Below are 5,968 nucleotides of genomic sequence, written 5' to 3'. Positions count from 1 at the left end.
AAAAAAAAAAAAAAAAAATACTCTCTTGATTAAAAACTAACTAGAAACAGAAGGAAACTTCCTCAACACACACATAAAAGCTACATATGAAAAATGCACAGCTGCCCAGCCTGGTTGCGCACATCTTTAATCCCTGCACTCAGGGAGGCAGACAGGTCTCTGAGTTCAAGGTCAGTCTGGTCTATGCGGGGAGTTCCAGGACACAAGTAGTGAGACCCTGTCTCAAAAAAAAAAAAAAAGTCATATTCAGCAGGTGAATAAAACAAAGACTTGAAGCTTTTCCCAGAATCAAAACAAGGATGTCCATTTTTGCCACTTTTATGTTATATCATACTGAAGGTACCAACCAAAACAATGGGAAAATTCTTCTCCCCCTCCTCACCCACTCTTCTCCTTAGGTATCTGAAGTCAAAAGGCAAAAATAAAATTAGTTCTATTCCACATGACATGACTGTAAAATACAATCATATTTCCTTGCATATGTGTGTATATAATATATGAATATGTACATGAGTATTGAGGTGCTGCAAATGAATTCATAGGGACCACTCTGTGTGGAAAACCAGGTCAATATCAGGTATATTCTTGTCTTTAATTTGTTTCATTTTGTTTTGTTTATTTTTCAAGAAAGGGTTTCTCTGTGTAATAGCTCTGGCTATCCTGGAACTGGATTTGTAGAGCAGGCTGGCCATTTCTTTTTCCTTCTTTTTTTTTTTTTTCCAAAGATTTTTGCTTCTTTGGTATGGTGGTAGAGGCCTTTAATTCCAGCTCTCAGGAGGTAAAAACAGGCAGATCCCTGAATTCAAGATCAGTCTGGCATACAGAATGAGTTCAAGAACAACTAGGGATACACAGAGAAACCCTATAACAAAAATCAAAACAAAATGTTGTTTCTTTACACAACTGTCAATACACAGGGGAGGGTACACATGAATTCAGTGCCTGTGGAATCTAGAAGAGTGCACTGGATCCCCTGGAGCTGGAGTTATAGGCAGTTATGAGTTACTAGGTGGGTGCAGTAACCAAACTCAGGTGCTCTATGAGAACATAGACCATCCAGAAAATGGGAGAAAGTATCGGCAAATTGTTTATCTGACAAAGAATTAACATCTAAAGTATATTAAGAAGTTTTATAACCCAACAAGAGAACTCAGCACAATTTAAAAACACACAACACGGGCAAGAGAGCTCTCCAGTCGTTACAAGTGTGCACTGCTTCTGCCAGGACTCACATCAGACGCTTCACAAACACCTGTGACTCCAACTCCAGCTTTTAGATTCCTTGAGCCTCTGCACTCATGAGAACAGACCCACACACAGACACAAACATCTACATGTAATTAAAAATAACATAAGTTAAGTCTAGAAGGTGGAGACATGGCTACTCTTCTAAAAACCACAGTTTGTTTCCAATAACTCACATGGCAACTCACATCCAGCTCCAAAGGTTCTGACACACCTCTGCCTCCGTGGTCACTGCATGTATGAGGCGCACAGACAGACATACAGACAAAATACCCATCCGTATACATAAAAATAAATAAATCTAAAAATGTGCAAAGAGGGCCGGGCAATGGTGGCGCACGCCTTTAATCCCAGCACTCGGGAGGCAGAGGCAGGCGGATCTCTGTGAGTTCGAGACCAGCCTGGTCTACAGAGCTAGTTCCAGGACAGGCTCCAAAGCCACAGAGAAACCCTGTCTCGAAAAACCAAAAAAAAAAAAAAAATGTGCAAAGAGCTTAAATATCATTTATGAGAAATGACACAAATGGCCTACAGATCATTTAAAGTATAAGAAAGGATTTGGGCAGGTCATATATGAATTTTATGCTATTTTATAGAAAAACTGTTAACCTACAGATTTTAGTGCCTAATGGGGATCCTGAACTCAATCCTCTATAAATCCTGAGGGACAACTGTATATCCAAGTGGGCATGCAGAAAATATATAAGGAGCTAAATGCAAGAATTCAAAGATATATCTGTATAATGGTATTACTAAATATTCTCAGTCTTCTGATGATGATTAATTGTGCACCATGTCCCTAACATCATCATTCCCAATAACCAAAAGGCAGAAATAGCTCCAATGTTCATTAAAAGATGAATAGATTTCTCTTAAAATGTGGATCTTTAGCATTGCCTTTAATCCCAGCACTTGGGGAAACAGGCAGGTTCAAATCCAGGCTGGTCTGTGATTTCCAGGACAGCCCAGGCTATGCAGAGAAACCCTGTCTTGAAAAAAAAAATGTGAATATACATACAAAGTAATGTAATTAAATCTGAAAAAGGAATGAGACATAATAAACAATACATGATGAACCCTGAAAACAAGTGAAAGGAAACAGACAGAAGAGAAATACAGGAGGCTGGAGAGATGGCCAGCAGTGAAAGGCCTTGTTCCCGCAGAGGGTCAGGGCTTGGTTTCCAGCACCCACACAGTTGTTCCCAACCATCCCTAACTCCAGTTCCAGGGATACTGACACCCTCTTCTGACCTCTGGAGACACCAGGCATAAATATGGTACACATACACACACGCAACTAACCCTCATATGTATAAAATAAAAATCTAAACGTATACTTTACACTTCCTTCAGATGACAGAAATTATCATAAGCAAGCTCGCAGAGAGTGGAACAGTTTGCCAGGACTGGAAGACAGGGAAATGAAGGGACAGTTTCTGTGTAGAATTATATAAAAATTCTGGAAATGGATAGTAATTACAGCTATACAGTATTGTGAGTATATTTAATATTCCCAACTACTACATTAATCACTAAAATTGTAAATTTTATGTTATGTATTATTTTCCACAAATTAAAACACTTTTAAAAATGAGAAAAGTATAGCAAGTAGAGTGGAGAAGATGATGAAACGAGAGCCCTGTCTTACTGCAATCTGCCAGCTAAGATTCAACTCCGCAACAGGGGTTGCTTCCCGCCACTCACATCACTTCCTGTTATCTCCCATTTCCCAACGAACAGGGAGACTGTGAAGTCAGTGGGTGCAGCAACAGGAAAACACAACTGTGGTCAGTCACACACGTCTGCACACAAGCTTAACTCCTAACTGGCTAGTGACCCATGGCCAGGGAGAAAACTTACCTGAAATTCACCCAGAAAAGAGCTAACACTATCATGCCATCTGTTCACATGGGACTTGAGAAGCTAACACAGGAGCCCCGAGCACAGTGCCCAACAGCATAAGCACTCAAAAAACTCAATAGTCCCCAAAAGCATCACTTTAGGTGGCAAAAGTCACCTGATCTTGTTTCTTCAGCAAACTCAGGATGGTAGTAGGTTACAGGGGCAGGAAGCTCATGTGGCCGTCTGGAGACGTGGTTTGAAGGCCTGATCCTCCATGTACAAGCTGGAAGCAACTGGCTCAGTGGGAGAGATAGCAGAAACCACAGGTACCAGACATGTCAGAGCCGACAAATGGATAACGCAGTGTGCAAACAGCACATGATCCCAAGTCCCTAGGCTCCCTGAGACACATTCATCTGAAGTGATCCTGAACTGTGGGCACCCTGAAGTTTACCACCCACATTAAATACATATGTACAGCAGTCACGGTTTTTTTCCCAACTGGACTGTGAAGCAGCTTACATATGACGTCAGGCAAATCACAATTTTTATGGTTCTGTGTTCTAGCCACAAACTAAGAATAAAGTTTTTGACCCGCTTCAGGACAATAGTCTAAATTGGTGGTGGGGATTCCCAAGCCAGTGGTTCTACAGCACATAGAACCCTCTGGAGAGGTACTTTTTCCTTTTTTCTTTTGCCACAGTAGCAAAAGAGAGAGTATTCAACAACAAATGAGTTCCAAGGAAGTCCAGTTCTTCCATTTCAACTTAGACTGATGAGCAGGAGCAGTGGCACACACATGTGCTATCCCACATACTCAGGAAACTGAGGCAGGAGGATGAAACGTGGTCAGACTGGGCAACGGAGCCCAACTCAAAATAAAGAGCCACAGGTGTTGCTCAGTGGTAGACCAATGCCCTAGTCCCACATCCCAAACAACTATAGAAATAACGTTTATACTTGTAATATGCTTTTGGTCATTTCCTAAAGACTGCGTGCCAAAGCAGAAAAGCTGCAAATATATAAAGAGCGCTTTAGATCTGAGATACAACAATACAGACTTAAAAAGATACAATCTTCAATTAAGCATCACTCAGCATGCACCTAAAACGTATTCAGCACTAACTAGACACACTTGATCCTGACTCTCTAATAAAAGCTTCAATCTGTAACAAACAACACCCTGAGATGGCAGCACACCGCATAAGCGAACTCTACAAACGCACATGAAGATAACATCATTACAGACACTGTTTCTAGCCGGGTGATGGTGGCGCACGCCTTTAATCCCAGCACTCGAGAGGCAGAGGCAGGCGGATCTGTGTGAGTTCGAGACCAGCCTGGTCTACAGAGCTAGTTCCAGGACAGGCTCCAAAGCCACAGAGAAACCCTGTCTCGAAAAACCAAAAAAAAAAAAAAAAAAAAAAAAAAGACTGTTTCTATGTCGACTTCACAAAAATTATTGCAAGATCACCAGAGAGCGTTTAATCATCAGTTCTATCACCAAAAGAGATGAAAAAACAAACAAACAAACAAAAAAAACGAGCAGAACTAGAGAAGATTCCTGCCAGAACCGACCCCCCCCACACCCACCCGGGGGCTCATTGCCCTCTTCATCGCCTCCATCTGCACAACTTTCTGTGATGCAGCGTAGACCCAGAGCTCCCTGCAGCTAGCGCTATCGCATTATAACCCTGATGCAACAAACCCACCTGGAAGTAAACACCAGCAACACGAGAGAGCAAAGTTTAGGTTTAAGCAATACAGAAAACAAGAAACCGAGCACGCCCAGCGAAGACGCTACACGCTGCCTCGCTATCGGATCTTAGCAGAGGCAGGACCGAGTCACAGGGGCTACCGAGCTCGCACTCTGGAAACCCCAGACAACCCAAAGCAGGTTCCTGAGACCCAGTGCGACCCGGGCAGCTCGACCAGGGCAGCTCGGCCCGGGCGGGGGGCGCGGTCGGGAAGGGGACGCGGGACGACCGTCCGGCCCCCGCGCCAGCCTGCGGTCTCCTGAGCCGCCCTCGGGCTGCTGGACAGCGCCCACGCCCGCGCGTCGCTGCCCGGGCTCGCCCCCATCCCGGAACTCCCGGGCACGAGCGGCGCGAGGCCTCAGCCGGGGCCCTGCCGCGCCGTGGAGCCGCGCGTTGAGGTACCTGTGGCGGCGAGGCAGCTCCCGGGCAGCGGCGGCAGAGCGGCGGAGCGCGGCCTGCGCGCTCTTGGCCCACGGTCCGGTGTTTGGAGCCCGCCCTCTCCCTCCCGGCCGCCAGGCGCCCGCGCAGCTCCCCGCCCCTTCACCTCTCAACTCCTACCTTTCCCCTCCCGCTCCGCCGCCCTCCACACGTGCTCCCCGCGGCGTGCGCATGCGTAATCTGGCTCTGCCAGCGGCTCGGGGTCGCCCCCTGGCGGTCCCCTGCCACAAAACCGCGGGAGGAAGACCTGCAGCTTCCCCGGGACCTGGAAATGGAAAAGGGTGGCAAGTGTCCCTTAGGAATTTTGACCGCATGCTCATGGAAAGTTACCAAGCATACGCACGAGAGGCTCATGGTCTATGCTTTATAGAGGATTAGAAGCGGGGCTGGGGCGTGTGGTTCAGTGATAGAGCAAATGACTCGGTCCCTGGAGACCCTGGTTTTGATCCACAGCATCATCAAAAAGAAAACAAACAGGGAATTAGAAAGAACTGAATTGGGTAGCAAATGCATGGAGCTGGTGAACTGATACAGGAGCCTCCCACATCGAGGGTGTTTGATGAGCACTTACTGACAATGAAAGGTGACTCAAAAGCAAGCTGGCTTATGATTCCATTTTGTTAAAATGACGTGTGGTCAGTGTTTATTAAGGGGAAGGATATGGGTGTTCCTCTCTTCCACCTGCT

General features: G+C 45.7%; 1 protein-coding gene across 3 annotated transcripts in view; it reads right to left on the bottom strand.

Moving 5' to 3' along the window:
• Positions 1 to 5,377, bottom strand: part of Scap (SREBF chaperone) — a 74,281-nt gene extending 68,904 nt beyond the window's left edge. For 2 of the 3 annotated variants that reach the window (XM_013346529.2, XM_005347991.3), the window contains exon 1: positions 5,247 to 5,377. The gene's annotated coding sequence lies outside the window, so the exon portion shown is untranslated. Of the gene's footprint in view, positions 1 to 4,799; positions 5,081 to 5,246 lie in introns of those variants that run through there. The other variant, XM_026779423.1, reaches the window with a different exon arrangement.
• Positions 5,378 to 5,968: the final 591 nt, after the last annotated feature.

Source organism: Microtus ochrogaster, chromosome 5 (assembly GCF_000317375.1).
Source record: "Microtus ochrogaster isolate Prairie Vole_2 chromosome 5, MicOch1.0, whole genome shotgun sequence".
In the NCBI taxonomy this organism is placed as follows: domain Eukaryota; kingdom Metazoa; phylum Chordata; class Mammalia; order Rodentia; family Cricetidae; genus Microtus; species Microtus ochrogaster.
Note: the sequence above shows the minus strand (reverse complement) of the source record. Positions and strands in the feature narration are given on the sequence as shown.